Below are 9,393 nucleotides of genomic sequence, written 5' to 3' on the forward strand. Positions count from 1 at the left end.
ACCCCCTGGCACAGGGAGCCATCTGACCTTCCAGCCTCACTCTGGTGAGGCAGGGTCCTCACAGCTGGATGTGGGGGGTGAAAAAGGAACTGAATACTGGTGCAGCTGCGAGCCAGACAAGGAACATCTGGCTCACCTTCAGCCAGGGGACGCCAGTGCTAAAGCCACAGCCCTAGTGAGGTCTGAACAGCTGCAGCAGGTGCCTCAGATGTGGTGGCTGCACAAACAACCCAGGGGCATCTGCCCCGTTCTAGGTGGGCCTAGGGGACTGCGCCTTGACAGTCCCCACACATGGCCACGACCCGTCTGCATCGCCCACCTCCCTGCTTGGGGCCCTCGGTGCTCTTCTGCTCACTCAGCCCCCCACCCAATCCTTTCACCAGAGCTATTACCCCCAGAGCACAGCCACCGACCGACCGACGACACCTTACAGTAAAGGTCTGGCCCTTTGTTTCTGTATGACTGTGAGCTGAGAATGGCTTTCATGCTTTTTAAAAATGGTGTGAAATTCCCCTCAAAAGAAGAATAATTTGTGACATGTGAAAATCACATGAAATTTAAATGTCAGTACCCATGAATAGTGGTTTGTTCATTTGTTAAGTACCTTACAGCTGCTTTTGTGCTACATTGGCAGAGTTGCATAGTTGCGACACAGATCCTATGTCCTGCGAAAGTTAAGATATTATCTGGCTCTTTTGCAGAAAGTTTGTTGATCCCTGACTTAGAGAAACCTTCCTTCTAGGAGCGTTTGCACTTTAATTCACACTCTGGTCTTCAGCAAAAGAGAGGCGGCTCTAAGGGTGGAATTTAGGCATCTCTCCGTGACAGATGGCTTCCTCTGGCCGAACTTTCCAGGGGAGGGTGTGGGGAAGATTAGAGCCAGGTAACAAAGAGGTAGCAGGATGCAAAATAGAAGAGTAGAGTTTCTAATTCACGCTTCAACTTACCAATAATTATGTGATTTCGAGCAAAAAAATCTCTTAAATCCTGGTGTTTCTCTCAGCCATCCAAGACTTGCTCTCTTGACCTCAAAAAGGAAGACAGTAGTGGGGATGCCCCAAGACCTCAAGGGCCTCAAATGCAAAACTAGGCCAATTCTAGAGCACCCTGCCCCCCCCCCCCCCCCCCCCATTAAATCCATTCTTCAAGGCAAGGAAAACAAAGGTGGCTGCAGGGGTAACGACCCTCTTCTCACCCAAAGTCAAGAGCCTTAGCATTTGTGCAAGTGATATTTTAGTCATTCCCAAGTCACCCAGAAGGTCCCTGAGCGGCATATCTGGCTTTTGCTGAGGCGCCAAGTGGAGTTACTCACAGGCTACTGAGTAAACTAGTCGACAGCCCAGCACCCTTGTCTCAGGACAGCTGGCTGTTCTCTCCTTGTTATAACAGGCATAGGAACTAATACAGTGATTAAAGGCTTCCTTTGTAAATAAATGCTCTGTGTTCATGAGGTTTGCTCTCTCAAAAGTCTCAGTAAAGTATTTATTCGCAATCAGGAGATTGGCCCATGGCATCCATTCCTAGGCGCTAACATACACACCTTTGGAGCAACCCCAAGAAGTGGCTTCCTTTTATTGCAGTCTCCATTTCCAGTTCCTAGAAATAGCTGATTTTAACAGCACCTGATGACCACACGTTACCTGAGGGGGCCTGAGGCCATGGATGGACGACAACCACATTTTGGACATCAAAGCACATTGCCTGTCTGAATGGCAACCACGCCCTGCAATGGTCCCCGAGCTTGCAACTGAACTTTCACTTGATGTTTATTTCCATCTTATTAACCCAACATGTGCTCTTAAAAATGCAAAGCCACACCCTAGCCCATGCCAAAGGCAGTTGCAACAGATTGCATCACCTGGATGTTTTTGTTTATAATAGCTAGCCTCCCTGGCAGTGCAAATTGGCCAGTTGTGTGCTATTTAAAACCCGTCCTGCTCCTTTTCTCATTTGTGCCAAGGGCACATGAATCTGCCCAAATGGAAGGAATTCAATCAACAAAATTGGAAGAATGCACTGAAGTCCTGTTTCTTAAACCCCAGGGGAGAACGGAGTGGGAAGGAGGACCCCGCTGGCTGAGGACAGAGTCCTCTTTATGCGTCTGTTTCCCCAGACTCGATGCTGGGCCCAGCTGGCCAATGTTAGTGGGAGGGAACGGTCAAGAGTGGCTGGGGAGAGAGGAGGGGCCTGGGAACAGCGGGGGCTGGCAGCCCCTCCAGAGGATGCATCCTGGCTGAGGTTTCAGCGGCCACCTCCAGAGCCCCATCCCTCTGCCTGGCTAGGTCCAACTGCCCCTGGCACTCAGGGCTGCAGGTAGGACCGGTCCTCACCCTGCCTTTACCAGGACCCCCATCCTGGGCCAGAAATCTTATGGGGCCCAGCTGTCCTCTTCATTGGTCTTCCAGTCAAGGATCTAGCCTGCTGGGCAGAAGGTCACCTTTATCTCTGCTGTCTTCCCCTGGTCAGTCTCAGAATTTGTACATTTGTTCCTCTCTTAGTCTCTTCCCCCCTCTGAGACAGCATGTGGATCCCGCACTAAACTCTGGGGGGATGCTCCGCATGTTGGTACCATGCGGAGACATGGCCAGCCCCCTGCATGGCTTCATTTGGGAAGCTGGCTACACCGCCAGCCTGCATCTCAACTCTGAATGATAACATCCCTCAGAATCATGCTGATGTGTCGGTCAGGATGAGGCTCCTCTCCAGGCCCGTCCCTCATAAGGCCTCCAGGGTGTGTTGTGCAGACAGGGTGGGGGTGGGAGAGGCAGAGATGTGGGACCAGGCCCACCCTCAGTGAGGCCCCACGCAGCTCTGTACCTGCTAAGCGGGCCAGGCTGGCCTTGTAGATAGTAGGACAGTGTAGAGTAACAGACTCTGATTACTGTGAACACCACGGAATAGACAGGTAGTATTTATGAATGAAATATTTCACACCCAGGGAACTTTGCTTTACCACAGGTAATATAAGCTGTGAGCTCAGAGAGCTCTAAGCAGGTTGGCACTGGGGGAGGTTGTTGCAACTGAGTGGCCAGTACAGGCTCAGCTCCGCAGTCCTTGTTCTGCCATCAGAGCCTCGTGGCGTCCTGTCCTGGCAGCCTCATTTCTTGCCTCATCTGCAGAATTGGGTGACTGCCCTGTCTCCCAGGACTGCTCAAATGCAGTAATATAAGGAGCCCCGCGGGAATGAAGGAATAAGAAAGTGAGGCATTTAGAGAGAGCCCCAGGGGCCCCCAGAGTCTGAGGACTCTGGAGGTGGGGGAGGGAGTCTCTCCCTGGCTTGGGCCTCAGTATCCCCTGGTGTACTCTGTCAAGGTCGTTCCCCATCCCCCCGCCCCCAGCCCATCTGTGCCCTCTTTCCTGGTTAAAACAGAATGTTACTCAAGCACAGAGCTTTTTGTTCCTCTTTTACTTGTTTAGAAGCAAATGTAACTATGCAGCCTATGAAGCCCCTGAACCTGACCCTGGGGAAATCCAGGCACCAATTTAAATGAGAAAGGGGTTCCCAGAAGCCCAGGGAAAATCATCGACTGTCGTGAAGCTGGAGGATTTCCTTTTATGACAAAGCTTCACACGTGGTGAGAGCAAGAAGGGTTTCTCAAGATCTGGATCCCACCTGCCTCAGGTGGAAGCAATCACACCAGAGGTACGTGGCACGTGATAAGCACCTTCCAGGAGCCTCAATTTTACTCTTAGAAGGTTATGCGGGGATTTAAGTCGTCTAAGGTATCTCAATATCAAATACGGATGTTGTTCAGAAAATGCAAAATGCTCATTGATCGAATTGAAACACGGGCTTTAAAGAAATTTCAGGCTTGCAGCTCAGTCTACAAGCCTGGCTTTGGAGGGCTTAACACCCTCACCCTCACCTCCTCTAAACACACAGTCGCCGCTGCGTCAGGACCTCAAGGGGCAGATCTGGCGTCAGCGCAGCCAAAATCACTCCCAAGTGACTCTAAAGTTTAGGCGAGATTAAGCAGCTCTGGCTCGTGGGTGTGTTTGTTCTTGATACTCACAGGAGGAGGCTGGAAGGTCTGAAGTGGGTGTGGTCCCTTTGGAGATGAGCCCGTGATTCCTCAAGATCTGAGTGACAGAGTGACAAATCCACCTGGAGCTTTGCTGGACCAAGCCAGTGTTAACCTCAAGCCCTGGAGGACGAGTTCACGGGTTGGCCTGCAGTGGCTTTGGCGCTGCACAGTGTGGGCACACTGGGTACAGACCTGAAACAGGACCAAGCACTCAGGTGGCTTTTTCTACCCTCCTCCCCCATCTTTTGATAATGCGGGAGTAAACGATGTAAGGTTCTCTCTCAAAGCCCTATAAAGACAGCATTCCCCACCACCTTCTGGAGCCTGGAGGTGATGCTTCTGAAGACCTCTGGTTCCCTCAGGGAACCAGGATCAAACAGGAAAACCACTGAAAAGTGGACACTAAGTGCCATCCTCAAATACAATCTTGGCGCCCAGAACATGCGTTCTTAGACAACTTAGCTCTTTATTATTCTACAAACCCTGTACCTTTCACACGTTCCGGGGTGGCAAGTGAAGCAGCCGGAGGACCTGGTGAGCTATCAAGCCAGCCCCTGGTCCAGAACAGTGGCCTGGGGTCTGGCAGCAGAGATCTATAGAGTCCCTGGACAGTGTAAGAGACAGCTTTGTGCAGGGGGCCTGAGACTCAGGGATCCCGAGAGGCATCTCAGTTCGAATGTAAGTGCTCAAGGGCAAGGGAGTTGTGCTGAGCAGGGGTGAGGAAGCTGGGCATCCCAGTGCCCAAGTGTTAAGCGACAAATGTGTCCCTTATTTTAACGACATGACTTTTGGACCTCATCTAAGGAGGGCACTGGAGGTTGAATCAATCTCCAATGGCCAGGTATTTAATGAACCATGATGACGTAATGAAGCCTCTGTAAAACCCGAGTACAGGGTTCAGAGAGCTTCCGGGTTGGTGGACATGAGGAGGTGTGGAGAGTGACGGGCATGGAGAGGGGACAAACGCCGCTGTGCCCTCCCTCTGCACCTTGACCCTCCCTCTGCATCTTTTGCATTTGGCTGTTCCTGTTATATCGTTTTCTAATAAAGCATTTATCTAGTAAGTAAAGTGTTTTCTGAGTTCTGTGAGCCACACTAGCAAATTAGTACAACGTGAGGAGGAGGGCGTGGGCACCTGATTTACAGCCAGGTGACCGTGGGCTTGCAACTGGCACCTGAGGTGGGAGAGGGGGCAGTGAGACTCAGCCCTTAACCTGTGGGATCTGATGCTGCCGCCAGACAGTGACAAAATTTCTGAGATCCTCTAAATCACATTATGGTGGGCTGGAGCAGGAGACACAACAGTTAGCCTGTCAATAAATTGCTGTGGGCCGGCTGACAAGGCTGCTCACATTTTTGAGCACATGTTGGAACTCTGAGTTTGCAGGTGGCTATTTCTGCAACTACCTAATAGCTAGGCGCCATCAAATCCCAGGAACCCCAGCTCCTTGCTAATGCACGAGTTTTCTGGATTGCTGTCAACCACCAATTCAAAAGAGCAAAGGCTCCTTCCCCAGAGCTCCCCGCCCTGCTTCGCCTTCTCCCACTCCGTGTCTACAGCTAAATTCACGCAGAACAACTTACATCCTTCTCCCCCTACTTGATGTAGAGACGCTTGCCAACTCCAGGCCAGAAGGCATGCTAACTTTTCCACCTGGCACTGTGGCTGGTGGTTTAGATACCAACCCCTCAGCGACGATTCAATAAACCCTTTCCTTTAAGAATTCCAGCCATGGAATTTTAAATTTTTTTATTTAACTATAGCATCAAAGATGAGTTGAGATCTTGGGACACCCTACTTTTGTCTAAGAATTGCTAGTTGGTGGTGTGGGAACCCTTCACCCCAGCACAGTACGTGTTGAAATTGTGATCTCAGAATGCCTAGAAACTCATAGGTCATGCACTGATTTAAACAGATTTTGGGGGGAAGATGTGAAAATGCAGTAGCAATTAGCATCAGAATAGAAAACCTGTCCCTCCCCGCCTCTGCAAAACGGACATAATAGTCCCTACAACCCCAGGGCTGTAGTAAAGATTAGATGAGATTATGCACCTGAGATCACTTTGCGCTAACTGGGCCACCCAACTGGAGGTATGTTCTAAAACCCAAAGGCTTTTTTACATTTACTTTGTATTGCTCTTCAGTAGTACTCCCATGTTTTTTTCTGGTCATATTGGGTTTTAAAAAAGGACGGAACAAGAGCGATGCTACCTAGGAAAGTGAGTTATTTCACGGCATCTCTAGATCTCAGTCTGACCTGAATTTCATGGATTCCTCATAGGTTTTTATTTCCTTTTTACAGATAAGGAAAGTAAGACTCCAAGTACATAATCTGCAAAATGTAGGATTAGAAGTCCTCTACTGAAGCCAGAAATGAAAGGAATTTGAATGGAAATAGAATCCAAAGCTGTAAAGTAAGTTTTGTAGGCCTAGCCCAGGAGCACCTTATAAAAGTAAATGACCAGGAAAAGCATGGGAAATGACTGAAGTCAGATATACTGTAAAAGATGACATACTCAATACCCCCTTCGGTACTTCCCTTGGATTTAAAGACCTCGGAGAGACAGGTTTGTAGTCCAACTGAGTCCATCTTCTACTGGGAAGGGTTTACAGACCAAAGGGCGGTGGTGGAAGGGAGAGCAGGATGCTATTCCTGGGGAAAGTTAAAAAAGAGAGGGCCAATTCACGAGCAAGGTTGAGGAAATGGAATAGGTCGAGAGAAGGCTTGCCTAACTAGCAAAGGAAGTGAAAGCAGAATGATTTCTGTAAATCTTGACCACAAATACAATCTTTGAAATGAAGATTACTTTTGAAAAAAGTACTAGAAATTACCTGCTTGGAAAGAGAAAACGTGAGATGGCAGCTTTTCAGTATAGGAATTCTGAGAACCTTCATCCATGTATAGAAAAGACAAACCTAAGATATGTCTAGTCTGTAGATAACTGGAATGTCTAGAATCAAAAAGAAGCATCCTAAATACCACCATTGGTTAACTTTAAAAATGGGCAAAGTTCCCAAGTAAAAATTCTGTAATGTACAGAACATAGGAAAATTACTATTTAGTCCAAATACAACAGAGTGCATTCATAGTCCATTCTTGGTTTTTAATAAATAGCCAGATATAGGGGTGGGGTGAAGTCCTTAACTAAGGGAGTAGACTGTTTTAAATAGCTTTTTAAATTATGAGTTGCTTTGCGATATTTCCACTTATTTTCACACATACACAATTCTTAATATTATTTCCAATAAATTCTTGTGGATCCCAGCAACGTGGAAGAAATTAACTAGCTAATCTCATTTCCCTGTGGTTCTGGTCCTCCTTTCAAAAAATCTTACTTCACTGACAGTCCTCAGTAATAATTTAATAGTAGGCACGGCTATTTGTTAACTCTATTATCATATTCTTTTAAATGTCACCTATTAGTGAACCTCAAACTTTAAAATCTAGGTAATTTACAAATGTCCAACATTAGCAAAATCCACAGGCTATCAAGTATTCCTTCAATCTTTTTTGAAATTTTAGCTCTCTAGTTTTAGATTTATCTTTAAAGTACAATGTTGTTTCCATACTTCAGTACTTTACATCTATGACTCAAATAGGCATGAAACCACTACCCCAATTCAAGCCTCTTCTTAAAATGCCTTGGTAACTCCCCTGAAATTGCAGGAATAGATTATGTCAAAAGTTCCACTGTGTTGGCTTTTGATCTTGGGAAATGTCATGGAATACATATGAGCCTTAAAATACAAACATCTACAATTTACTTTCAAGTCTTAACTACTACTACATTCTTACAGTTCTAGGATCACATTTTTTAAAAACTCCCAACTTTCATTTTGAATAGCAGCTAACTATCATTAACTCACCCAAGAGCATTCTAACAGCCTCCATCTCTCTCTGGGGCATATGCAGGTTTCTCTATACTTTGAGGGTTTCTTTGTACAGCCCTTAAGATGGTGACACTGACTTTCCCCGTTTTGATGTTCAATATTAATGTGTGCGGTACATTATACATAACCTGTTGAAGCTTTGGGTAAATACTGCAATGTTGCTGATAGGCTTTGAACAAAGATTTATATCATCTCAGTCCTGTCTTCTTAAACTAGCAAGCTTATTACGAAGCCAGTGCTTTTCAGTTTGTTGTGTGTATCAGAGCTCCTTTTTAAGACTTAAGGTACTTAAGTGCACTATCACAAAGATTTGCAAACTTATAATTTTAAATGCAGAAACAGCAGAAACTCATTTGGGAATCAGGTTACAAACTTCTCCATTTTCTCAGAGACCTCTAAAAAAATATTTGGAAGGCCTGGATTCTCTTCAGCCATTTCCCTCTTTTGCCTTCCAATCCTCAGCAATGAATTGGCCAATAAACTGTTTACTATTTAAAGTATCTAACCCTGCCTCCTCCAGATGGAAGGCATTCTCTTGCACTGGTGTACAAACGCTACCTTTAAAATGTAAAAGCAGATAAATACTAATGTAGAGGCAGCACAGAATATCCCAAATGGCAGGAAAATTTAACCTTTTTTCATAATTTTCAATTACTTCACATGGTCAGCTGAAGACACAATAGAAAATAATTACTCCTAAGATATCCAAGTAGGAAGGTATAACAGTTTAAAAGAGAATACTATTCCTAATTGTTATTAAATGGAATCTCCTTATTAGGTCTCTCAATGTCCCTCCCTATTTCATCAGCGCTGGTGGAGGACACAGTTACTTAAAGCACTAACAGAAAATGGTTGAGGTATGAAACAGCTATAAAACAGTATTATTGCAACCACTAAATTATGTTATGGAACTATACTAACATGAAAAAAATGTTCATGATACATCATAAACATCCCTAACCCTCACTATTTATAAACAGTTTTGGAATGAGACAAGTAGAATTTTGAGGGGAGAATAGGTGGCCAATTGAGAACCAGTGTGTTGTACAGATGCACTAATAACAATTTGAAGTGTGATAACATACCAATTTCCTAAACCTAATTAATTATTCTACCTAGCCTTTTTTACTCTTGCTAAAAACTTATTTTGCAAGGGGATTCCTTTGTTAAAATCCTTTATAGAAAGAATTACATATCCTTAGCATAATTAAGCTGCTAGCCAAAATATTTTCAGGTTGGCATCTATTCTCCAAGGTTGTAAAAATGGAAGATTGTCGAGTTCTTCTCAATCAGTTTGCCTAATTTTTGATTATTCACATGTGGATTATCCAGTGTGGGGCTTTGATTCCCTGGAAATGCAGGCCTACAGGGTTCCAGGAGCCCTTCCCCCTCAATACTTCCATAAGCAAGAAAATTGACTCAGGCACGAGAGAAAAGGTAGGTTCAGACTTAGAATTTTTCTAAGTGCTTACCGTG

Source organism: Pteronotus mesoamericanus, unplaced genomic scaffold (genome assembly GCF_021234165.1).
Source record: "Pteronotus mesoamericanus isolate MK-2021 breed Mesoamerican mustached bat unplaced genomic scaffold, CSHL_Meso_final contig_74, whole genome shotgun sequence".
Lineage (NCBI taxonomy): Eukaryota > Metazoa > Chordata > Mammalia > Chiroptera > Mormoopidae > Pteronotus > Pteronotus mesoamericanus.